The sequence below is a fragment of the Salvelinus alpinus genome, chromosome 20, assembly GCF_045679555.1.
Source record: "Salvelinus alpinus chromosome 20, SLU_Salpinus.1, whole genome shotgun sequence".
Lineage (NCBI taxonomy): Eukaryota > Metazoa > Chordata > Actinopteri > Salmoniformes > Salmonidae > Salvelinus > Salvelinus alpinus.
The window spans coordinates 51,765,210-51,792,853 of NC_092105.1; the positions used below are offsets into that span (position 1 = coordinate 51,765,210).

A 27,644-nucleotide genomic window follows, 5' to 3' on the forward strand; every position below is an offset into this window, starting at 1 on the left:
CGTGAATAAAAAAAAGCAGCCAGTATCTGTTGTGACCACCATTTGCCTCATGCAACGCGGCACATCTCCTTCACAAAGAGTTGATCAGGCTGTTGATTGTGGCCTTTGGAATGTTCTCCCACACCTCTTCAATGGCTGTGTGAAAGTTGCTGGATATTGTCGGGAACTGCATCACGATGTTGTACACATCCAGAGCATTCCAAACATGCTCAATGGGTGACATGTCTGGTGAGTATGCAGGCCATGGGAAAACTGGCATATTTTCAGCTTTCAGGACTTGTGTATAGATCCATGGGACATGGGGCCGTGCATTATCATGCTGAAACATGAGGTGATGGCGGCGGATGAATGGCACGACAATGGGCCTCAGGACCTCGTCACGGTATCTCTGTGCATTCAAATTGCAATTGATAAAATGCAATTGTGTTCGTTGTCCGTAGCTTATGCCTGCCCATACAATAAACCCACCACCACTATGGGTCACTGTTCACAACGTTGACATCAGCAAACAGCCATACACGCTGTGCCAGTGACCATCGGAGGTGAGCATTTGCCAACTGAAGTGGGTTACGACGCTGAACAGCAGTCAGGTCAAGACCCTGGTGAGGATGACGAGCACTTCTCAAAGATGGTTTCTGAGAGTTTGTGCAGAAATTCTTTAGGTTGTGCAAACCAAAGAATGGTGGCTGGTCTCACACCACCCAGCAGGTGAAGAAGACGGATATGGAGGTCCTTGCCTGGCGTGGTTACACGGGGTCTACGGTTGTGAGCCCGGTTGGACGTACTGCCAAATTCTCTAAAACAACGTTGGAGGCAGCTTATTGTAGAGCAAGTAACATGCAATTCTCTGACAACAGCTCTGGTGGACATTCCTGCAGTCAGCATGCATATTGCATGCTCCCTCAAAACTTGAGATATCTGTGGCATTGTGTTTTTGAGTGTCAGCTTCTTGAGCTTCTTGATATGCCACACCTGTCAGGTGGATGAATTATCTTGGCAAAGGAGAAATGCTCACTAACAGGGATGTAATCAAATGTGTGCACAGAATTTGAGGGAAATGAGCTTCTTGTGCATATGGACAATTCCTGGGATATTTTATTTCTGCTAATGAAACATGGGACCAACACTTTAGATGTTGCGTTTATATTTTTGTTCAGTGATGAAAAATCCAAATACAGTACCAGTCAAAAGTTTGGACACACCTACTCATTCAAGGGTTCTTGTTTATTTTTTACTCTTTTCTACATTGTAGAATACTAGTGAAGACATCAAAACAATACATATGGAGTCATGTAGTAACCAAGAAAGTGTTAAACAAATCAACATATGTTTTAGATTCTTCAATGTAGCCACTCTTTCCACGATTGTGGAGGCCAGGTCATCTAATGCAGCACTCAATCACTCTCCTTCTTGGATAATTAGCCCTAACACAGCATGGAGGTGTTTTGGGTCATTGTTCTGTTGAAAAACAAATGATAGTCCCACTAAGCCCAAACCAGATGGGATGGCATATCGTTGTAGAAGCCATGCTGGTTAAGTGTGCCTTAAATTCGGGTTAAGTGTGCCTTGAGTCACCAGAAAAGCACCTCCCCGCCATCACACTTCCTCCTCCATGCTTCAGGGTGGGAACTACACATACAGCAATCATCCGTTCACCTACTCTGCGTCTCACAAAGACACGGCGGATGGAAAAAAAATCTCACATTTGGACTCATCAGACCAAAGGACAGATTTCCGCCAGTCTAATGCCCATTGCTCGTGTTTCTTGCAAAGCTGTCATCAAAGCAAAGGGTGGCTACTTTTAAGAATCTCAAAAATAAAATATATTTTGATTTGTTTAACACTTTTTTAGTAACTACATGATTCCGTCTGTTATTTCATAGTTTTGATAGTAAAATAGTAAAAATAAAGAGATCCCTTGAATGAGTAGGTGTGTCCAAAAGTTTGACTGGCACCCTATATATACTTGTGAATATAAACATATAAACATATATAAACATATATATATGTCAAGAGGTCTGAATACTTTCCGAAGGCACTGTATATATATATATATATATATACAGTATATATACACATATATACAGTGCCTTCGGTAAGGATTCAGACCTCTTGACTTTTTCCACTTTTTATTACATTACACCCTTATTCTAAAATGGATTATATCGTTTTTCCCCCCTGATCAATCTACACACAATACCCCATATTAAATATTTTAGCAAATGTATAAAGAAAACTACAGAAATATCACATTTACATAAGTATTCAGACCCTTTACTCAGTACTTTGTTGAAGCACCTTTGGCAGCGATTACAGCCTCGAGTCTTCATGGGTATGACGCTAGAAGCTTGGTACACCTGTATTTGGGGAATTTGTCCCATTCCTCTCTGCAGATCCTTTCATGCTCTGTCAGATTGAATGGGGAGCGTTGCTGCACAGATGTTTTCAGGTCTCTCCAGAGATGTTTGATCAGGTTCAAGTCCAGGCTCTGGCTGGGCCACTCAAGAACATTCAGAGACTTGTCCCGAAGCCACTCCTGCGTTGTCTTGACTGTGTACTTAGGGTCGTTGACCTGTTGGAAGATGAGACTTCACCCCAGTCTGAGGTCCTGAGTGTTCTTGGCAGGTTTTCATCAAGGATCTCTCTGTACTTTGCTCTGTTAATCTTTGCCTCGATCCTGACTATTATCCCAGTCCCTGCCTCTGAAAAACATCAGATGCTGCCACCACCATGCTTCACCGTAGGGATGGTGCCAGGTTTCCTACAGACGTGTAGCTTGGCATTCAGAGAGTTCAATCTTGGTTTCATCAGACCAGATAATCTTGTTTCTCATGGTCTGAGTCCTTTAGGTGCCTTTTGGCAAATTCCAAGCAGGCTGTCATGTGCCTTTTACTGAGGGGTGGCTTCCTTCTGGCCACTCTACCATAAAGGCTTGATTATTGGAGTGATGCAGAGATGGTTGTCCTTCTTCAAGGTTCTCCCATCTCCACAGAAGAACTATAGAGCTCTGTCAGAGTGACCATCGGGTTCTTGGTCACCTCCCTGATCAAGGCCCTTCTCCCCCCATTGCTCAGTTTGGCCCGGGTGGCCAGCTGGTTCCAAGACTGCCAAATGCCTATGTAGACCCAATCCAATACTCTTCAAAATAAGTTAATAAATATAGTCCAGTTTGTAACATTCTTCATGAAATTGGCTTTTAAAATAAGTGTAATTTAAATTAATGTAGGCTTTGAAATTATGTATGTCCATTTTAAAGTGGTTAAGTTTTACACGTTTATGTTTACTTTTTTTAAATTGCTAATTTTAATGAGCAAAAATACCAACAAATCTCGGAATGTATAGGTAGATGCAAAAATATGATTTTGGCCTTAAGAGCACATGAGTTATGGGCTATGGGAGTGATACCCAGAGAGAGAAACAGGATATACAATGTAATAGTACGGGACAGAAGGAAAATAAATGAGACCAAGGTTTACATATTCCTTACACTAGGATTCCCCTCTTAGTACTAAGAACAGCTACACCACAAATGGCGACGAGGATTTTGTGGATTTAGTTTGAACCCTTACATTGTTTTTCATGAGTTTATTCTGACAAATTATGGAAATGTCAGTTTGCCACAAACTTTTCCAGCTAGCTATCAAGCTAATAACATATTAGCCACAAACTGGGAGAAGTGGCTGAAACATTAAGAAAATGTCCTGTTAGCATTGAACATCAAATAAAATGCATGGGAACGTGCCATGCTACTCCGCTATTGTGGGGAGCAACTTTTCTATATTTGTTCTACACTTCCAGACACAGGAGATGATAAGTCTGACAAATCTAAAACTGTGCTGACTCAATGTTTTTCACCAATGATACATTTATATTTTTAGGTCTACAAATTCAGACAAACTGTTCAATCCAAGACTGAAATTATTGGTGAATGACTCAGAAATTAGAAGGCAGATTGTTCAAAGTTTCTAATCCAACAAACTGAGGAGACATGCTCTCACAGACCATAAAATTACTCTCACAAAGCTCCTGGAAATAGCTTGAATAAATGAAGTATCGGAAATACAAGCACCGGAAATGGAAAAACATCCTGGTACTACCCAGAATAGATCGCAAGGGCCAGCAAGCTCAACAATCCAGGGCTGCACCCACTACTGCACGTCGGTGCACATGTATTTAACTGTGGCGGTTCATTCCCTCACCAAGGAGAGTGGCCTGCAAATGGCCACACATGCTACAACTGTGTAAAAAATTTTTTTTTTGCAAAAGTAGATCGCACCACAGACAAACTGCACATTCACTTGTGCCTGAAGATACCAAGAACCCTGATGATGAAAGCCCAACTATCTATTTACACTGGTGGATCCAACCAGTGCTACTCCTACTGCAGAACCCGGGCAAACCATCCAGGTAAATGGATCACTGTCGGATGTCTTGGAAGACACAGGCGCCTCTGTGAATGTCATGGACCTTTGCACATTTTAGCCTTTGCCAGGGCCACCAGTTATACAAAATGCATCAATCAAGATCTTTACCTATGTCTCAAACACAGATTTGCCCATGCGTGGACAGTTTCACTCACAAATCTGCTTCAGAGGCAAGACACTCACAAATACTTTCTATGTTGTTGACAAGACAGCAGTTCCTGTCATAAATTGCCAGGCTGCAATTGTGTCTGACTTAGTACTCCTGGTCAACAGTGTAGATAGACACTTCTATGACACATACCCTGATGTTTTACATGGCATTGGATGGTTAAAGGGTCACAAAGGTAAGCTCCACGTTGAAAGTCTGTGCAACTTATAGCGCAGCAACACAGACGCGTCCCATTCCACATTAGAAAACTAGTGGAGAAGGAACTGGAGGAGCTCAAAAGAGTGGACATCAAATGGGTTGAAGGTACCATGCCCTAGGTCTCACCCATAGTTGTACTTCCCAAACCAAAGCATCCTGGCAAAATGAGAGTGTGTGTGGATATGAGACGTCCAAATGAGGCTGTCAAACGTGCGAGGCACCTCACGCCAATGGTTAACGACATGATAGCAGACTTAAATTGTGCAAAAGTCTCCTCAAAACTCGACCTGACAGTGGGGTACCACCAACTTGACCTGCATCTGCTACATCACCACTTTCACAACTCATGGTGGGCTGTGGCGCTACTAACACCTCAACTTCGGGATATCCTCGGTTGCGGAAATATTTCAAAACATGATCTCAGGTGTCCTGAACGTTAGCGATGACATGCTGGTTTTTGTCTCAACTAGAACATGATGAGCGTTTGGAGAAAGTCCTCACATGGCTACGGGACTGCAACTTGACTGTCAATGCTGCCACCACTGATATGGTGGTGGATGCCAGCCCAGTGGGTCTTGGCGCAGTCTTAACCCAAATTGGCTCGGGTGGAAAAATGCACATATGTGGAGCAACGATATTCACAGATGGATAGGGAGGCACTGGTAATAATCTGGGGTTGCCTTCATTTTCAGCTCTACATAGTCGGACACACCTTCACTGTGAATACTGACAACAAACAGCTTGTGCGTATCTTTCAAAAAACCCTCGTCCTCCCCTCCACCAAAAATAGAAATATTGTTGCTGAAACTTCAAAACTTCACGTTCTCTGTTGTCTACAAGGCTGGATCTGGCAACCCAGCTGATATCTTCTCCAGACACTCAGTCCCAGAACAGGGGCCCAACGACATTCATGCCTCAGAGCTAGCAGAAGCTCATGTTCGCTATGTGGTCAATCACAATGTTCCACGTGCTATGACACTGGCTGAAATCCAAGCAGCAACACAGTCTGAACCATGTCTACTCAGAGTAATCAATGGTGTTAGAACAGAACAATGGCACACCCTTCTGGAACACACAGCTGACCTACAGTTGAAGTTGGAAGTTTACATACACTTAGGTTGGAGTCATTATAACTCGTTTTTCAACCACTCCACACATTTCTTGTTAACAAACTATAGTTTTGGCAAGTCGGTTAGGACATCTATTTTGGGCATGACACCAGTCATTTTTCTAACAAGTGTTTACAGACTGATTATTTCACTTATAATTCACTGTATCACAATTCCAGTGGGTCACATACACTAAGTTGACTGTGCCTTTAAACACCTTGGAAAATTCCAGAAAATGATGTCATGGCTTTAGAAGCTTCTGATAGGCAAATTGCAATAATTTGAGTCAATTCGAGGTGTACCTGTGGATTTATTTCAAGGCCTACCTTCAAACTCAGTACCTCTTTGCTTGACATCATGGGAAAATCAAAAGAAATCAGCCAAGACCTCAGAAAAAAAATTGTAGACCTCCACAAGCCTGGTTCATCCTTGGGAGCAATTTCCAAACACCTGAAGGTACTACGTTCATCTGTACAAACAATAGTACGCACGTATAAACACCAAGGGACCACGCAGCCGTCATACTGCTCAGGAAGGAGACGCGTTCTGTCTCCTGGAGATTAACGTACTCTGTTGTGAAAAGTGCAAATCAATCCCAGAACAACAGAAAAGGACCTTGTGAAGATCCTGGAGGAAAAAGGTACAAAAGTATCTATATCCACAGTAAAACGAGTCCTATATCAACATAACCTGAAAGGCCGCTGAGCAAGGAAGAAGACACTGCTCCAAAACCGCCATAAAAAAGCCAGACTACGGTTTGCAACTGCACATGGGGACAAAGATTGTACGTTTTGGAGAAATGTCCTCTTGTCTGATGAAACAAAAATAGAACTGTTTGGCCATAATGACCATCATTATGTTTGGAGGAAAAAGGGGGAGGCTTGCAAGCCGAAGAACACCATCCCAACCGAGAAGCACGGGGGAGGCAGCATCATGTTATGGGGATGCTTTGCTGCAGGAGGGACTGGTGCACTTCACAAAACTAGATGGCATCATGAGGGAGGAAATGATGTGGATATATTGAAGCAACATTTCAAGACATCAGTCAGGAAGTCAGGAACATCTGCTATGGCAGTCATTCCAAAGCTGGAGAAGTACTTATCTTCCTTGACAACCCTGCAGTTGTTAAGAGTAACAATGGACCACCTTTCAATTCCCAGGGTTTTTCCTCTTTCCCTACCTACCTGGGATTCAATCACAGAAGAATAACACGACATTGGCCACAGGCCAACGCAGAAGTGGAACGATTCATGCAGACTCTGAAAAAGACCCTTTGCATTGCTACGCTGCAACACAAAGACATTCAGCAAGAGCAAAGACATTCTGTAAGAGCCTACAGAGCGACCCCACAGTGCTCCACTGGAAAACCTCCCGTTACACTCATGTTCAATCAACAAATTCAGCCTTCCTTCCATGGACCCTAACCTGCTGAGAGCCACAGACACACAGGTAAAGCTAACAATGAAAGAGCATCATGAAAGATGCTTCTGTCATGCCTCGCCACTTGACATTGGAGACTTCGTGCTCTTCAGACAGCTGCGACCAGCCAACAAATTCCAGTCACCTTTCCATCCAGACCCACACCAAGTCACTGCAATCAAAGTCACCATGATCACAGCACAACGTGGACAGCACATGGTGACAAGGAACATCTCCCACTTTAAGCAAGTCTCCCAACCACTCACTCAACCTGGTCCATCCTCTGCTGACCAGAGTGGCACCATACCGGGTCGGACTGAACCCATAGCTGGTCTAAGTAGCCCCACCAACCCCACCTTGGCCACCCCCATCCCAAAGGTCCAATGCTACCCGCGACATGCTATTGGTCCCGTGCGGTTCAGTTGGTTGAGCATGGCACTTGCTACACCAGGATGGTGGGGTCCCCACGGGGGACCAGTGCGAGAAAATATGATAATGTATGCCCTCACTACTGTAAGTTGCTCTGGATAAGATCGTCTGTTGAATGACTGTAATCCTGTGTAATCCTGTGCTAATCACCTGCTGGACGTAATGAAAAAACGAAACGTTTATACCTTGCAACTGTTACTGCTGTTTAACAAATGTGGTCTTCTAATTGTTTTGTTTAGGAGGGAGAAAGAGGCAGGAGAGATGTGTTCAGGTTAAATGGGGGAAAGAGAGCAAGAGGGAGAGAGCATTTGCGTGTTATTTATGTTCATGGGTGGGTGCATGCGTGCATGTATGCCTGTGTGCATGCTTGTATGTGTGTGGTTGGCTGGCGTGGCCCTGCCTGAACCTTCTGTTTTGAAGCAGGCAGGCTTGCTACAGGGTGTGATTTTACAGTCAGCGTGTTTAAACCACTAGTGACTTTGGGTGTTTCTGTCAAGTGGACTGGAGCTGTATACCGGGGAGCAGTTTTTTGTCAAAGAACCTTGTTGATCTGAGGTTGCTGTCTCTCACTCCCTCTCGGATTGGTGCACGCACGCACCCACACACACACACGCACACACACACACACACACACAGACGTTTTAAACACTGGGTGTCTGCTCTCTGGAAGAGGAGAGAGGACGAATGAGAGTAAAAACAAGGCTTGCGTAATAGGGTGGAGACCGATATTGAAAATGGCTGGCAGTGTACATTGAGAACACACGCACACACAGCAACATCAACAGCTCCACCCAGTGTGTGAGAAGAGATCAGTGGAATCGGGGTCAGCTTTGGGTGGGGCAGACTCTGTAGTGATACAGCCAAAACATGAGGCACACAGAGCATTGCATTGTACTGTGTGTGTGTGTGTGTGTGTGTGTGTGTGTGTGTGTGTGTGTGTGTGTGTGTGTGTGTGTGTGTGTGTGTGTGTGTGTGTGTGTGTGTGTGTGTGTGTGTGTGTGTGTGTGTGTGTGTGTGTGTGTTTTATGCGTGGTACAGACAGAACACAGCACTGTAATGTAGAGTCATTGGGTTTGGTAGTACTTATGCAATAGTATCTAAACAAACAGTTTTTCTGATTTGAAAAGCAATGCAGAGCAAGCCAAAGTACTGTACTATCCTTTCACTTCAGGCACACTATCATATAGTGGAATGCACACACATGTACAGTTGAAGTCGGAAGTTTGCGTACACCTTAGCCAAATACATTTAAATGCAGTTTTTCACAATTCCTGACATTTAATCACAGTATAAATTCCCTGTTTTAGGTCAGTAGGATCACCACTTTATTTTAAGAATGTGAAATGTCAGAATAATAGTAGAGAGAATGATTTATTTCAGCTGTTATTTCTTTCATCACATTCCCAGTGGGTCAGAAGTTTACATACACTCAATTATTATTTGGTAGGATTGCCTTTAAATTGTTTAACTTGGGTCAAACATTTTGGGTTGCCTTCCACAAGCTTCCCACAATAAGTTGGGTGAGTTCTGGCACATTCATCCTGACAGAGCTGGTGTAACTGAGTCAGGTTTGTAGGCCTCCTTGCTCGCACATGCTTTTTCAGTTCTGCCCACATATTTTCTATAGGATTGAGGTCAGGGCTTTGTGATGGCCACTCCAATTTGTTGTCCTTAAGCCATTTTGCAACAACTTTGGAGGTATGCTTGGGGTCATTGTCCATTTGGAAGACCCATTTGTGACCAAGTTTTAACTTCCTGATTGATATCTTGATATACGTTAATCTCCAGGAGACAGAACGCGTCTCCTTCCTGAGCAGTATGACGGCTGCGTGGTCCCTTGGTGTTTATACTTGCGTACTATTGTTTGTACAGATGAACGTAGTATCTTCAGGTGTTTGGAAATTGCTCCTAAGGATGAACCAGACTTGTGCAATTCTAAAAAAAAACATTTTTTTTTCTGAGGTCTTGGCTGATTTCTTTAGATTTTCCCATGATGTCAAGCAAAGAGGCACTGAGTTTGAAGGTAGGCCTTGAAATACATCTACAGGTACACCTCCAATTGACTCAAATGTTGTCAATTAGCCTATCAGAGGCTTCTAAAGCCATGACATCATTTTCTGGAATTTTCCAAGGTGTTTAAAGGCATTGTCAACTTAGTGTATGTAAACTTCTGACCCACCGGAATTGTGATACAGTGAGTTATAAGTGAAATAATCTGTCTGAAAACAATTTTGGAAAAATTACTTGTGTCATGCACAAAGTAGATGTCCTAACCGACTTGCCAAAACTATAGTTTTTTCACAAGGAATTTGTGGAGTGGTTGAAAAACGAGTTTGAATGACTCCAACCTAAGTGTATGTAAACTTCCGACTACAACTGTAATTATTCGTAGGATTACACAACCTGCAACCCTTAATAGGCTCATTATTGTTCTTCTTTTGTCATGGAGAGTCACAGTCCTTTTGTATTTTTTATGCTTTGCTGACAGACAGATTAAAAACAGTGGGGGATAGATGAGGAAGAGACACAGCGCAAATGTAGATTGAACACCAGTCTCCTGCAGGGGTCACACATGTGCATAGAGCCTGGAGTGTTACCACTGGACAACAGCTCCACACTTTTGTGCTTCTTTGTAGAATGTGACATTTATTCTTTATGTATCAATACTGTGTTGCAGAGACATAAAAGTACCTAAGTGTTACTGTATTAGGTGAAATGTGTTTAATTCATTATTAGTTTTGATCTTATTTGTGTACTTGTTGGTTACTTGGTTTAGTTAGGCTCTTCAAGTTCGTAGATGGATGGGCTCAGGAAGTCTTCTTCATAATGTCTCTTTGGGATCTATTCCTGTATACATTATCTGTACTACACTGTCTTGAAGGGTAGGATCAGGAGAATGATGGGAGATCTCTCTCTCTCTCTCTCTCTCTCTCTCTCTCTCTCTCTCTCTCTCTCTCTCTCTCTCTCTCTCTCTCTCATATATTCACACACTCAGGTTGGCCATTCTCTTTCTGTTGCACTCCTGCACTGTCTCCAGCAGGAGGTTGCCATGGAAACAAAAGGCGAAACACGCTGGGGCTCTGCCCACCTCTCCACCATGCACTCCTCTTTTGTGTCCCCTTCCCTTGCTCAAAATACACATTTTCAAACTAACGTCTCTACTAATCACCCTGTGCAATTAGGGGCTTGCTGAAAATGTAGATTATCAGCCTTGGGGGAAGGAAGACCCTATAAAGGAGAGACAGAGTTGTAGTTTTAGTATTGGATGTGTTTTCTTCCTGCTGTAATAGTCAGACCTGGTTTCAAATAGTGACTGAAATCTTACAAAATACTATGAGTGTTTACTTGAGTCTGTCTGGAGTTTCAATGGGAGTGCCAGATGGGTGGGGTTTGGCACTTTGGTAGACTATGTCATTGATTTAATTGTGCCAAGCAAGCTCAATTAATTACAGTTAAAGGGATACTGGGACCTTTTTAGATCTAGGTCATTTTTCAACTTACCCAGTGTCAGATATTCTAGTTTCATATATACTTATAAACATTATATTATAGAAATTGTAGGCACGGCGATAGGTACGTACACACACACATGTGGCATTTGCATCCTTTGCAACCATGAAAAACACTTTAATATGACAAATAGTTACACATCATACATCCACTGGCCTCTCATTGAAAGTGGTGTTTCTCCCTCATTTTTCAGAGTAAATGCCTGAAACAATGCCTAAATACTGGCCACATGTAGTGGAAGCCGTGAACTGCGTCATAAGTCTTTGTATGGTGGATAGGCTTTCAATGGAAAAACAGCCATTTCAAAATAATAGCACTTCCTGGATAGATTTTCCTCAGGTTTTCGCCTGCCATATCAGTTCTGAGTGTTTTCTATCCAAATCTACCAATTATATGCATATCCTAGCTTCTAGGCCTGAGTAGCAGGCAGTTTACTTTGGGCACCTCAGTCATCCAAACTTCCGTAGGCACGGCGATAGGTACGTACACACACACATGTGGCATTTGCATCCTTTGCAACCATGAAAAACACTTTAATATGACAAATAGTTACACATCATACATCCACTGGCCTCTCATTGAAAGTGGTGTTTCTCCCTCATTTTTCAGAGTAAATGCCTGAAACAATGCCTAAATACTGGCCACATGTAGTGGAAGCCGTGAACTGCGTCATAAGTCTTTGTATGGTGGATAGGCTTTCAATGGAAAAACAGCCATTTCAAAATAATAGCACTTCCTGGATAGATTTTCCTCAGGTTTTCGCCTGCCATATCAGTTCTGAGTGTTTTCTATCCAAATCTACCAATTATATGCATATCCTAGCTTCTAGGCCTGAGTAGCAGGCAGTTTACTTTGGGCACCTCAGTCATCCAAACTTCCGAATACTGCCCCCTATCCACCGTCAAGTCCTAGCTGATGGAGCTCAGATACACCCGTTTCCCCTGAAACACACACACGCTGGTCCCCCGTTGTGATAATTTTCCTAAGCGTCTCTGTGCAGTGAGACCTTTGATTATTTTGTGCCACCAGGGCCACAATAATTTGCCCCCTCTCTTTGTCCGAGTGTGACCCCCTCCCCAGTGCCAGCACTCCCACCACCTGGGTGGGGGCACCCCACCAGAATCCCCACTGGCTACGTACAAGGTCGTCAAGGTTCTCATTAGCAGCTTTGAGAAATTCCTTGTATATTGTGCTTAACCATCCGGGGGCTTTGGCTTTGTAAGACCAACCCTGCCAGGCAGGCTCAGAATCTTGATTGGGTGGTGCTGCTTTAGTGGGTCTCTAATTGCATTTATCTTTATGTCTTGGCTGTGTATAGGCTACTTGCAGTAGGCCTATAAAAAAGATAAGGACTTCTCCTTAGTGTATGGGTCACTCAGATGGGTGTCTAGGGTATAGAGTTGTGGGACCGTTCCATCATGATAGGACAATAAATAAACAATATTTTTCATTTAAAAATAAATGATATGTCCCATATATGAATGTTCTCTCTGTCACAACTCCTGCTCGCAGACACATGGGCTCTGGTATTTGCAACCATTTTCCTTTTTCACTCACTTTACTCCACGCTTTTCCAAACACAAAAACACACCCTACCTTCCATCACAATACACCCACACAAATCCACATACTGTGCCTTCTATGTCCTCTGTTTGCTGTGTTTTTATCCCTACCATGTTGATTCCTACCTCATTTCAGGCTTTTGAGTACTTTTTTGTTCCAGTTTCTTATACTTGAAGATATAGTATTTCAATAATGATCCCTTCTTCTAATGCTGTCTTGTCTAATTGTACTGTAATTACTATAAATAGAAAGTCGAATACTAATTATTTTACAACATACCCTATCTTGAATGGAATAGTGTATTTGCAGTTTATTTCTTTAGCAATTATTATATTATATTGATTTCTAATTTTTTTCTTCATTACAACCCCTACCCTGTGTAGTATTGGGTGTTCCGTTATTCGACTCCTTTATGGGCACTTTATACTTTTTAGAATAGCCATGGTGTTTCTGAACAATTGCTTTTCAATTTAGTCCAGTTTACAGTTTATCGACGGCAAGAGCTACACGTTACACTTTTCATGGATACCGAACTTTGCGCCATTCTGCAATTTCCTTCGGGAACTGATCATTCAGTACAGATCATCCGCCATAGGGCGGCGCACAATTGGCCCAGCATCGTCCGGGTTAGGGTTTGGCCGGGGTAAATAGGAATTTGTTCTTAACTGACTTGCCTAGTTAAATAAAGGTTAAATAAAAAATTAAAATCATCCCTATTTTTCATGCCAGCGAGACTTTTACCCAGGCTTTTAACTCAAGAAAGATTTATACGTTTTCTTCAATTATCAATATACAGTATATAATATATATACGTATATATATATTTAAATGGTGTACCATTTAAGAAGATTAAATTACTTTAGGAACTGTCCAAATGAAAGCTATGTGATTTATCTTTAAAAAATTAGAATTTGGCAACGATTGGGCGCTCATATCTATGTGCTCTCTGTCCGTAACAGTGTACACCGAGTTTGATTTTGTCTACAGTATCGTCTGGGATCTGTAGTGCTGTAAGAAATAATTCTTTCAACACACTTTCAGGATCTTTTTCTTTGATACCAGTAAGTTGCAGATTTTCTCTCATAGATTTAGTCTGTATTTCAAGAAAGGCTTCTCTCAGAAACATGTTCTCCTTTTTAAGTTCTTTAACGTCCATTTCAATCGTATTGACTGTACCTTTAAGCTTGTTTGTTTCTTTTTCCATTGTCAGCTTTTTCGTCACTTAACTCGAGGCTCGCCTTCAACTTCTACGTCTTTACTGACTATTTCAAGTATGCCCAGTTTATCATTTATCGATTTTGGCAAGTCAGTATCCACACTTACTATTCCCAGTGGTGAAATGCATAAATCGTCTGTGTCCGTCGAGGAGTCGCGGAACTGTCTTGTTGGAAAAGTGGCATCCTATGACTGTGCCATGTTGAAAGTCACTGAGCTCTTCAGTAAGGCCATTCAACTGTGAATGTTTGTCTATGAAAATGGCATGGCTGTGTGCTAAAGCTTTCACACCTGTCAGCAACGGGTGTGGCTGAAATAGTCTACATACTTTTGCATATATAGTGCACTTTAGAAACAATAAGGAATGCAATTAGTACAATGCAATTCTTAAGATTGAGTAATGACTTACATTGCTAAATTCTATTAAACAGCTTCAGAAGAAGCAAAGGTAGCAGCAGGTACAGTAGCCTAGCAGTTAGAGCGTTGGGCCAGTAACCAAAAGGTTACTTTTTAAAAAATCCATAAGCCGACAAGGTGAAACATCTGTCGATATGCCCTTGAGCAAGGCACATAACCTTAATTGCTACAGGGTTGCCATTAATAATGTCAGACCCTGGCTGTGACCCTGCTCTCCGAGGGTGTCTCAGGGAGAGTTGGGACATGCAAAAACACATTTTCAATTCACACACAAGTACACCTGTGTATTAATACTTGTGTGTGAATTGAAAAGGAAATAGGACAAATTTAAGCATTTTTTATTTATTACAAATATAAACTATTAATATCTGCATATAGTGAGAAAGCATGCCAACCTATAGACCCTGCAAAACCCCGATGCAATAAAAACTACACAATGTCCGGGCTAGTAGATTTTTGGCCAACTGACCCGGTCTTGCCTGTGAAAAAAGTTAGCGTTGGACCCTGTCATAGCCTACAAATAGGATCCAGAGTTTTACCTGACCAGGTCATGAGATCAGGAAAAACTCCAGGCCCCAAGATAAACGCGTTCAAATTTGACACACCATTTTTGAACCTGTGGTGCCGCCTCTGCTTTAAAACTTATTTGGGATAGGGGGAAGTATTTTCGTGTCCGGATAAAAAGCGTGCCCAAAGTAAACTGCCTGTTACTATGCCCAGAAGCTAAGATATGCATATGCATGGTAGTATTGGATAGAAAACACTCTAACGTTTCTAAACTGTTAAAATAATGTCTGTGAGTATAACAGAACTGATTTGGCAGGCGAAACCCCGGGCACAATCCATCAAGGGGAAAAAATGTTTGAGGTCATTGTGTATTCCAATGCTTTTCTATGGGAAACCTGATTTATTAGGGCCCAGATGGCAGTTCCTATGGCTTCCACTAGATGTCAACAGGCTTTAGAAATTGTGCGATGTTTTTCTTTTGAGAAATGAAGAAGTAGTCCTATTCATTCCATGTGTCATTCAGAAGGTCTCTAGTCTTTTGGTGCGTGTGAACAAGCGCCTGCGCCGTGTTGTTTTTCTTCGGTATTAGAAACTGTTTATCCCGTCTTAAATTTTAGCGATTATTTACATTTTAGGGTACCTGAGGTTGGATTAAAAATATTGTTTGAAATGTTTGGACCAAGTTTACAGGTAACTTATTAGATACTTTGTAGTCATGTTGGGCGAGTTGGAACCGGTGTATTTCTGAATCAAACGCGCCAAATAAATTGACATTTTGGGGATATAAAGAAGGAATATATCGAACAAAACGACCATTCATTGTGTCACTGAGACATTTGGGATTGTAAAAAGATGAAGATCTTCAAAGGTAAGGCATTTATTATATCATTATTTCTGACTTTTGTGTCGCACCTGCCTGGTTGAAAAATTATTTTCATGTTTTTGTATGCGGAGCGCTGTCCTCAGATAATCGCATGGTATGTTTTCACTGTAAAGCCTTTTTGAAATCTGACAGAGCGGTTGGATTAACAAGAAGTTAAGCTTTATTTTGATGTATTACACTTATATTTTCGTGAATGTTGAATATTTATATTTCTGTAGTTTGAATTTGGCGCTCTGAAATTTCACCGGATGTTGTCAAATCTATCCCGCTAACGGGATTGGCGCTTTAAGGGATCCCTAAGAGGTTTTTTAAACACTATCATTTATAAATGTTTCAAGAGCATAGCGTAACTGTCTTACCCTATCATAACCCAAATTATAATGTTGCATTACTCCATTGTTCATAACCGGAACAAAAACTATGTATAGCTTCAAAATATGTTCAAAAGCTGTCAACAACCTTGTCCATTTCCCATCTGATTAGGCTTATGTGTTAGCCTCGGTCAAATGTAGGGGTAAGGAGCAGTTTTGAGGACACAAATTACACATAGTGCTGGACCAGAAATAATTTTGTCTGGAGATTTTCCATTGACCTTGCTTTTTAGTCCAGGACTAGGATTAATCCATGTCTGGGGAAACCTGAACATAATGTTTGAATGAAATGGTAAACCTACTCTAAGAGTATGTATTAGGCTGTTTGAGAGAAGGTTTGAATCCTAATCAAACCATCCAATGTAAGTATATCTGTTGTTGAAGGACAGTTGATAAATAAAGTTACAGTTCTCTAACAATAGTCAAGCTGCTTATGCTGAAAAGCCTTTAGTATATATGTCAAAATAGCTTTTGAATTTCCAGTCTTTGTCAGTTTAAGTCAAAAGCCAATATTTCACTTAACAACCTCTTTGGGATCTGTGTGCGTAAACCGGGACGGTTGTTGCTAACATGTCCTAATGTGACTGGAATTACGTTATATACAACAGGCAATTTTCTGGGACATAGACATGTCTTATATGGGCAGAAAGCTTACATTATTGTTAATCTAACTGTGGTGTCCAATTAACTGTATCTATTACAGTGAAAAAAATACCATGCTACTGTTTGAGGAGAGTGCTCAACAACAAACATTTATCACGGCACCTCTGAAGATAAATAATGTACTTACATTCAGTAATCTTGCTCTGATTTGCCATCATGAGGGTCCCAGAGATCAAATGTAGCATAGTTTTGTTTGATAAAATACATTTTTATGTTCAAATGTAGGAACTGGGGTCTACAGTTTGACCCCACTGGTGTCTCTGGCTCCGCACTCATCCCGCCCACCATTTCGAAATGTGAAAGTTAGTGTATGAGCTAATGATTACAATTACAATTAAGTCATTTAGCAGACGCTCTTATCCAGAGCGACTTACAAATTGGTGCATTCACCTTATGATATCCAGTGGAACAACCACTTTACAATAGTGCATCTAACTCTTTTAAGGGGGGGGGGGGGGTTAGAAGGATTACTTTATCCTATCCTAGGTATTCCTTAAAGAGGTGGGGTTTCAGGTGTCTCCGGAAGATGGTGATTGACTCCGCTGACCTGGCGTCGTGAGGGAGTTTGTTCCACCATTGGGGTGCCAGAGCAGCGAACAGTTTTGACTGGGCTGAGCGGGAACTGTACTTCCTCAGAGGTAGGGAGGCGAGCAGGCCAGAGGTGGATGAACGCAGTGCCCTTGTTTGGGTGTAGGGCCTGATCAGAGCCTGAAGGTACGGAGGTGCCGTTCCCCTCACAGCTCCGTAGGCAAGCACCATGGTCTTGTAGCGGATGCGAGCTTCAACTGGAAGCCAGTGGAGAGAGCGGAGGAGCGGGGTGACGTGAGAGAACTTGGGAAGGTTGAACACCAGACGGGCTGCGGCGTTCTGGATGAGTTGTAGGGGTTTAATGGCACAGGCAGGGAGCCCAGCCAACAGCGAGTTGCAGTAATCCAGACGGGAGATGACAAGTGCCTGGATTAGGACCTGCGCCGCTTCCTGTGTGAGGCAGGGTCTTACTCTGCGAATGTTGTAGAGCATGAACCTACAGGAACGGGTCACCACCTTGATGTTAGTTGAGAACGACAGGGTGTTGTCCAGGATCACGCCAAGGTTCTTAGCACTCTGGGAGGAGGACACAATGGAGTTGTCAACCGTGATGGCGAGATCATGGAACGGGCAGTCCTTCCCCGGGAGGAAGAGCAGCTCCGTCTTGCCGAGGTTCAGCTTGAGGTGGTGATCCGTCATCCACACTGATATGTCTGCCAGACATGCAGAGATGCGATTCGCCACCTGGTTATCAGAGGGGGGAAAGGAGAAGATTAATTGTGTGTCGTCTGCATAGCAATGATAGGAGAGACCATGTGAGGATATGACAGAGCAAAGTGACTTGGTGTATAGCGAGAATAGAAGAGGGCCTAGAACAGAGCCCTGGGGGACACCAGTGGTGAGAGCACGTGGTGCGGAGACAGATTCTCGCCACGCCACCTGGTAGGAGCGACCTGTCAGGTAGGACGCAATCCAAGCGTGGGCCGCGCCGGAGATGCCCAACTCGGAGAGGGTGGAGAGGAGGATCTGATGGTTCACAGTATCAAAGGCAGCCGATAGGTCTAGAAGGATGAGAGCAGAGGAGAGAGAGTTAGCTTTCGCAGTGCGGAGCGCCTCCGTGACACAGAGAAGAGCAGTCTCAGTTGAATGACTAGTCTTGAAACCTGACTGATTTGGATCAAGAAGGTCATTCTGAGAGAGATGGCAGGAGAGCTGGCCAAGGACGGCACGTTCAAGAGTTTTGGAGAGAAAAGAAAGAAGGGATACTGGTCTGTAGTTGTTGACATCGGAGGGATCGAGTGTAGGTTTTTTCAGAAGGGGTGCAACTCTCGCTCTCTTGAAGACGGAAGGGACGTAGCCAGCGGTCAAGGATGAGTTGATGAGCAAGGTGAGGTAAGGGAGAAGGTCTCCGGAAATGGTCTGGAGAAGAGAGGAGGGGATAGGGTCAAGCGGGCAGGTTGTTGGGCGGCCGGGCCGTCACAAGACGCAAGATTTCATCTGGAGAGAGAGGGGAGAAAGAGGTCAAAGCACAGGGTAGGGCAGTGTGAGCAGAACCAGCGGTGTCGTTTGACTTAGCAAACGAGGATCGGATGTCGTCGACCTTCTTTTCAAAATGGTTGACGAAGTCATCCGCAGAGAGGGAGGAGGGGGGAGGAGGGGGAGGAGGATTCAGGAGGGAGGAGAAGGTGGCAAAGAGCTTCCTAGGGTTAGAGGCAGATGCTTGGAATTTAGAGTGGTAGAAAGTGGCTTTAGCAGCAGAGACAGAAGAGGAGAATGTAGAGAGGAGGGAGTGAAAGGATGCCAGATCCATCATGTAAGAAATTCCTGGAGTATGTAAACTTAATTTTTTTATTACCATAGCATTTTTGTATGTTCTCTATAGTTATGTACTTGAAAATGTATCAATTGACCAATTCGGCACATTTAGGCAAACTCCTGGCAGACCTGATACAAAATAGTGTGCAGTAATGTAATTCTTCACTGGATCAGTCTGAAACTTTTCACACACACTGCTGCCATCTGGTGGCCAGAAAATAGAAAAAGCATGTTTTTTTGTTTGTATTATCTTTTCCCAGATCTAACGTGTAATATTCTCCATCATTAATTTCACATTTCCACAAACTTCAAAGTTTTTACTTTCAGATAGTATCAGAGTATGCATATCCTTGCTTTGGGTTCTGAGCTACAGGCAGTGAGATTTGGGTATGTCATTTTAGGTGAAAATATTAAAAAAATGGTACGATCCTTAATTAAAACATAGTTTTTTGTATCAATAGAGTACAAAGTGCTAAGCACCCCGCTTTGTAACAGTTAGAATGTCCAGTTCTCTGCTTTTGAGAGGAACTGGCATTTGTAGCTGGAGACTTCCATAAATTGCGCTACGCTAACGATATGCTAACTTATTTTCAACAATTATCTCCAAACTGCAAGCCAAGACATAACATTTTTATCCATGAGTTAATCTGACTCTGGGTAAGTAGAACAACTCTTGCAGTATTCTGTTGAAGTATTTGAAATGGTTTGACTAATATTTTTTCCCAGTTCTGTCTCCTCCCTCCAGACCTGTGTTATTAGAGACCATTATGGCCACTGTCTGATATGCTCTGAGAGCTGCTGAGCTAGTATATGAAGTAGAGAGAGTAGCATCAAGATACAGCACAATTAGAAAGTATTCAGACCCCTTGACTTTTTCCACATTTTGTCACTGGACAAAACATAAATTCCTTATTTATGTAACTATTCAGAACTTTTGCAATGAGACTCGAAATTGAGATCAGGTGCATCCTGTTTCCATTGATCATCCTTGAGATGTTTTTACAACATGATTGGAGTCCACCTGTGGTAAATTCAATTGATTAGACATGATTTGGAAAGGCACACACCTGTCAATATAAGGTCCCACAGTTGACAGTGCATGTCAGAGCAAAAGCCAAGCCATGAAGTCGAAGGAATTGTTTGTAAAGCTCCGAGACAGCAGATCTGGGGAAGGCCAACCATCATGTCTGGAGGAAAGCTGACACCATCCCTAATGTGAAGCATGATTGTGGCAGTATCATGCTGTGGGGATGTTTTTCAGCTGCAGGGACTGGGAGACTAGTCAGGATCGAGGGAAAGATGAACAGAGCAAAGTACAGAGAGATCCTTGATGAAAACCTGCTCCAGAGCGCTCAGGACCTCAGACTGGAGAGAAGGTTCATCTTCCAACAGGACAACGACCCTAAGCACACAGCCAAGACAACACAGGAGTGGCTTCGCGACAAGTCTTTGAGTGGCCCAGCCAGAGCCCGGAGAGACCTGAAAATAGCTGTGCAGCGATGCTCCCCATCCAACCTGGGAGAGCTTGAGAGGATCTGCAGAGAAGAATGGGAGAAAGTCCCCAAATACAGGTTTGCCATGCATGTAGCGTCATACCCAAGAAGACTCGAGGCTGTAATCGCTGTCAAAAGTGCTGCAACAAAGTACTGAGTAAAGCATCTGAGAGCTTATGTAAATATGATATTTAAGTTTTGCATTTACAAAAATGTCGAAACCTGTTTTTTCTTTTTCTTTATGGGGTACTTTGTGTAGATTGATTAGAGTGGAAAAAACTATTTAATCCATTTTAGAGTAAGGATATAACGTAACAAAATGTGGAAAATGTCAAGGGGTCTATGGTACTAGTAAGCGAGCAGGAGAATGCTTAGCTAGAGATTGGCTGAAGGCCCTGGTCATATGTCCAATGAGTTGCCTATTGTAGAAGTTGACAAAACTTCAGTAGAAGATGTGACACTAGCAATGGAAAATTAGCAGCAAGAGGGCATTAGTCCCATTGGCTGGATGTCAAGGGTCACATTTGACCAGGCCAATGAAAATTGATGTCACATAGAATTGAGAAAAATTTAACTGTGCATGATCAGGGATGGTCAACTTCATTCCTATTGCAGGGAGTGCAGGCCTTTGTTCCAGCCCAGCGCCTAAAACAACTAACCGTGGTCTAGAATGAAGAACATGCACACACTGTGTTCCCTCTTACACACCACAGGATTACACAGTGAGAAAAGCACAGGTTTTCAAAAGTAAGCCTGTTTTTAATATAAGAAAGAACCCAGGTCCGTGTTCTTTTGTTAAATGGCAGAAAACAAATAATTCAGCCAAAATTCATCCTGGTTATTGACGATGGCAATATCATTTATAGGAATGCACGCAGTTTATTATAACGCGTTGCACTTTATTGCGGGTGATCGGTTCAGTACATAACATTGCATTTTGTGTCAGGAAGTAGGCTGTCCGTCTTTGAAGTCTCGTAGATTGATACATTGCACTCTTTTTTGTCTATAAAGGCCTCTTGGTAAAACTTCGGCCATACCTTACCTCATTGTTAACCTTCAGACATAGAAGTTACCAGACCCGAACTCGGGTATGGCTAACCCTGGAGATCCCTCCAATCTTCACAGAGTTAGGTATATATGCTTTGTTTTTTTTGCTCCTCTCATGTGGAATTATCTTTAAAAAACTCCTTAAAGTTGATGAAGTCGGTCCCTCTTGGGCAATTCAGGGGGATGTCAGAGGGCCTTTTTTTTACTGAAGAATGTGTTTGTTTGATATGATTGCGTTTTGCTTTATGTGTTTTTATGTTTGCTTTTCATGTGTAATTGATGAGTGTACGTTGCCCTCAGAACAGCCTCATTTCATCGGTGCATGGACTCTACAAGCTGTCGAAAAGATTCCACAGGGATGCTGGCCCATGTTGACTCTAATGCTTACCACAGTTGTGTCAATTTCGCTGGATGCCCTTTGGGTGGTGGACCATTCTTGATACACATGGGAAACTGTTGAGCATTAAAAACCGATGGAAAGAGCATCTGTTCTTAATGTTTTGTATACTCAGTGTAGCTATGTATAGTGTCATTGTTGTTTATTGATGTGTTCATGCAGGGCTTATCTGCAAAGAGACCGTAGTCTCAACATGAGAGATGCCTGCTGTCGGAGAGATGTGCTTTGAAACAAATAGACAGTGTTTTTTTATGTAAAGCTCAACCCACATGGACTGTGTGCATGTACCGTAGACACACCATAGAGATAGATGGAGGACTCAACTTGGATGTAACCTGTATTAGCATGGAAATTGTTATTGAGGGCTTCCACCATTTTAAAGTAAACTGGGTGTGATTCCTATGGGTTGGGACAGAAAGGAAGAGGTGAAGTGAGAGGATTTACTCCAGCCAAAATCTGTCTGCGAGAGAGAAGCCCTTTTTTGTATGGAGGTCTATGAGACAATATGGAATTACACAAGGCTTATTTGATCGAATATACGTTTAGTAATATTTAGGGCTGTTACAAATTTACTTATATAAGTGGATGCACGTGGCATTCCGGCAACTTTGAGAAAAACAACTTAGTTGTGCCTGTTATGCACACACGTATCTGCCTTCTCATTGGCTAGAATGATCTAACTTGCCTTCACTCATTGAGGACATGTATTTCCATTGTTAGAACGTCAGCCAGCCTGCAGAAACATTGGTGGGAAAACAGCTCCTTTCCTGCAATTTTACACATTTTGCCATGGGGCAAAGAGAAAGTATTGCCATTTTAAAGCAGATTTCCTGCAAATCTACACATTTTGCCATGGGGCAGAGAGAAAAATGTGCAATTTGATAGCTCATCTCATGCTATTCTACACATCTTGCCATGAGGCTGAAAGAAAATTTCGGATTTTTAAAGCTAATTAAAGCTAAAATATAGATGTGTGATAATGGCACTGGATTATAAACTGTCTTTTTAGCTAAATGAAATTGGCAATGGCATGGTGCATATAGCCATAGAAGCACAGTGACATATGCCTCAATGAAGTCATATTCCTGACATATTGGGCGTGTGGCTTTCAGTTAGTTGTTTTTGGCAATTCCAGTTTATCTGTAATGTTATCATTCCAGTTTATCTGTAATGTTATATTTCTAGTGATGGGCACTCCGGCTCTTTTCAGTGAGCCGGCTCGTTCGGCTCAGCTCACCAAAAATAGCCGGCTCTTTTGGCTGCCAATCGGGCTCTTTAAAAAAATATGTTTCGTATTTTTTCAAGTCAAACAGTTTGCGATAGTGTGTCTATGATTGGTGTTAAAACAATTCTAATTAAATGATTAAATGAAATCATACTCTACCTTAACCACAATGTATTTAAAAATGCCTTGGTTTGTTATGAAAAAGAACGCTATTAAACATTTGCATTTCAAGTATAACTTTTTAATGTATATAAACTGTCACGTTCCTGACCTGTTTTCTGTTGTTTTGTATGTGTTTGACGGTCAGGGCGTGAGTTTGGGTGGGTAGTCTTTGTTATGTGTTTCTGTGTTGGTTTAAGGGTGACCTGATATGGCTCTCAATTAGAGGCAGGTGGTTTTCATTTCCTCTGATTGAGAGCCATATTAAGGTAGGTGTTTTCACACTGTTTGTTTGTGGGTGGTTGTCTCCTGTGTCAGTGTCTGTATGTTACGCCACACGGGACTGTTTTCGGTTTTGTTTGTTCATTCGTTTTATGTAGTCAGTTTTCCTGTTATTGCGTTCTTCGTGTTACATGTAAGTTCGTCGCACCAGGTCTGTCTACTTCGTTTGTTGTTTTGTAGTTTGTTTAAGAGTATTTCGTTTCGTCTTTTGTCTTGTTAAATAAATATTATGTCATCATACCTAGCTGCGTATTGGTCCTCCGATCCTTCTCTCCTCTCCTCGTCTGAGGAGGAGGAAGATCTAGAAAACCGTTACATAAACAAAGTGCATATAATTCTAACCATTCAAAACGAATACAGTCTGAACAGCATAAAAGAATATTGCACCATATCAAAGAAAAATAAATAACAATGTGCAAAACTGCAGCATCCCACTTTAAACATTAAACTGGCCCTCTTTTCTCTCTTCTTTATTGCCATGTTATAACCAGCAGCACACAGCAATGCTGACCATATTTTGCTTTGAGAGATTTACATTCAGAAATGCAAGCTCCCTCACTTACGAGGGGCTGATGCAGTTTCTTCTCTCAGTAATTATTTGTCCCGTTTTCGAGAAGACCCTCTCAGAGGTAACGGATGTGGCCACTATGCCGAGTCTCCCTGTCATGACTTTGTCTACCCATGGCTTACTAGAGGCCTTATTCTTACACCAGCTCAGCCTCAGCATTTAGGCCTATATTATTTTATTTATTTTTTCATTCTTTGAATTAGTTCATTATATTTATTTAAATTTATTTAAAAATATTTTTTATAAATAGATTCGGTTCTTCTGATATGCGAGCCGACTCCCAACGTTCACCTACAAGAGCTGGCTCTTAGAGCCGACTCGTTCGCGAACGACCCATCACTATATATTTCATCAAATCTGACTAACCCAGTCCACTGCTTGCTATGAATTCTATTCGATGGTGTTTACATGTTTAGGTAAAAAGACAAATAATGCCCATTCAGAACACTGACAAGTAATAGAAATGAAGGTTCATGATTGTTCGAGGTCCTCTTTTTCAAATTTAGGTGTTATGGTTTGTAAATGGCTTGAACACTGCCATCTAGTGGCCACAATAACTGAGTGACACAAAATTTGGTTCAGGACTCCAGCACTGCAGGTGGCTGGAAATAACCATCATAAGCTTTACACTTTTTTTAAACTCAAAAGAAGAAGAAAATTGACTACTTTAAAATGGAGAATAGCACTGCCAATGCTGTCACAGACACCATAATATCACAGATACAATGATGAGACCTCTATCCATCTCTATAATATGCAGACATATCACAGGAGGTTGATGGCACCTTAATTGGGGAAGACGGGCATATGGTAATAACTGGAGCGGTAAGGTATCAACAACATAAATCAAATGGTTTCCATATTTTTAACCTTTATTTAACTAGTCAAGTCAGTTAAGAACAAATTCTTATTTTACAATGACGGCCTACCCCGGCCAAACCGTCCCTTAACCCGGACGACACTGGGCGAATTGTGCGCCGTCCTATGGGACTCCTGATCACGGCTGGTTGTGATACAGCCCAGGATCAAACCAGGGTCTGTAGTGACGTCTCTAGTACTGAGATGCAGTGCCTTTGACCACTGCGCCACTCAGGAGCCCTGTTTGATGCCATTCCATTCGCTCCGTTCCAGCAATTATTATGAGCCGTCCACCCCTGAGCAGCCTCCACTGACACACACACACACACACACACTTGACGGGTATCATTATCAAGACATGCCCCACCCACCGCTCAGAGACAACAACAATGCCAAAATACACTGCACCACCCAGCTTCTTATCTACAGGGCGAGGGCGATAGTGGCTGATTAGGTGTGTGTGTGTGTGTGTGTGTGTGTGTGTGTGTGTGTGTGTGTGTGTGTGTGTGTGTGTCTCTGGGGTGGGCCCATCCTCACTGTAGACCGAAAAGGAGCTTCCTGTCAGGAGCTGTCAATCAAACGGACAACTGGCCTGAGGGCAAGACAGCCTGTAGCATGGCATGAGCAGTGTCGCTTGGGTTGAATGAAGTCCATAAATATTAATTATTTGTGCAATTCATATCTACAGGCTACACTGAGGTTTTTCTTTCATTATTTGTATCTGGCGTTAGTGCATAGCCTAAGCTTTAGGGCCTGATCCACTGAGGCAAAAAGGACAATGTCGGAGTTTAATTCAATAAGAGAAAAGTTGTGAAATGGAGAGTTGAAAATAAATAGAAGGAAGGGCCAGAACAGTAGTCTAATGTCTGGAAAGGATTTGGTGAAGTTGTAAAAGAGGACGAGGATGTTATGTGTGATGACTGTGAGGCACTATACAATTTTGACACTCACAAGACAGGGACTTCAAAATGGCACGTCATGGGAACTGTACTGTTCAGATGGGTTAAATGGAATAGTAGCCTAACTGAAATCTGGACACTAACTGTAGTTCTATAACCTTTCACATAGCCTAATATAATACTTACTCCTGCAGAATTTAAGCATTTCTTGCAGTAAAATTATATTTTGTTCATTTCCCGAGCCAAATTTTGACTCGGGAACAGGACTGGAGAAATAGGATTTATTTATTTTAGCATCTTGAGAGAATTAATGTGTGTTTAGGGACCGTCTATAAAGGTGCAAGCTTTATCAAAATCATGAAAGTTGATAGTACGTAAACCACATAAAATATCCATCCAAGGCAAACTGGAATCTTATCAAAACCATCTTGGTTCATTTTAAGCAGCTTTTAATTTCACTCTGATGTCATTTGGACATTTTTCATGGAAAATCTTTCCAGTAAATTATTTGTTGTTGCATGTTCTCCCCGTCTTTACATTTACGATTTAGCAATGTCTGTGCGAGAGAGGCAGAGATTAGGAAAGAGAAAACAAACTCTACCGATGTCAAATAGATTGAGGCATTCAGTCCTTTTGATTTACGACATTATAAGTGTTCCTTTAGTCTCTTGGTCACAGATACCTTAAAACAAATGTGGGGTGTGGATCAGAAAACCAGTCAGTATCTGGTGTGACCACCATTTGCCTCATGCAGCGTGACACATCTCCACTGCATAGAGTTGATCAGGCTGTTGATTGTGGCCTGAGGAATGTTGTCCCACTCTGCTTCAATGGCTGTGCGAATTTGCTGGATATTGGCGGAGACTGGAGCAAGCTGTTGTACATGTCGATCCAGGGCACCCCAAACATGCTCAATGGGGGACATGTCGAGTGAGTATGCAGGCCATGGAAGAACTAGGGACACTTTCAGCTTCCAGGAATTGTGTACAGATCCTTGCGACATGGGGCCATTCATTATCATGCTGAATCATGAGGTGAAGGCGGCGGATGAATGGCACGACAATGGGCCTCAGGATCTCATCACGGTATCTCTGTGCATTCAAATTGCCATCGATAAAATGTAATTGTGTTCATTGTCCGTAGCTTATGTCTGCCCATACCATAACCTCACCACCACATTGGGGCACTCTGTTCAAAATGTTAACATCAGAATACCGCACACTCACATGACACCAAACACGCTATCTACCATCTGCCAGGTACAGTTAAAACTGGAATTTATCTGTGAAGAGAACACTTTTCCAGCGTGCCAGTGGCCATCGAAGGTGAGCATTTACCCACTGAAGTTGGTTATAATGCCAAACTGCAGTCAGGTCAAGACCCTGGTGAGGATGACAAGCATGCAGATAAGCATCCTTGAGACGGTTTCTGACAGTTTGTGTAGAAATGTTTTTAATTAAATTTAAATTAAATTCTTGCCTCTGGTGGACATTCCT

The 27,644-nt window shown here is 42.3% G+C and overlaps 1 protein-coding gene across 1 annotated transcript in view; it reads left to right on the forward strand.

Moving 5' to 3' along the window:
- LOC139547063 (Krueppel-like factor 12) overlaps positions 1-27,644 on the forward strand; it is a 141,692-nt gene that overhangs the window by 75,079 nt on the left and 38,969 nt on the right. The gene's annotated exons all lie outside the window — the stretch shown is intronic.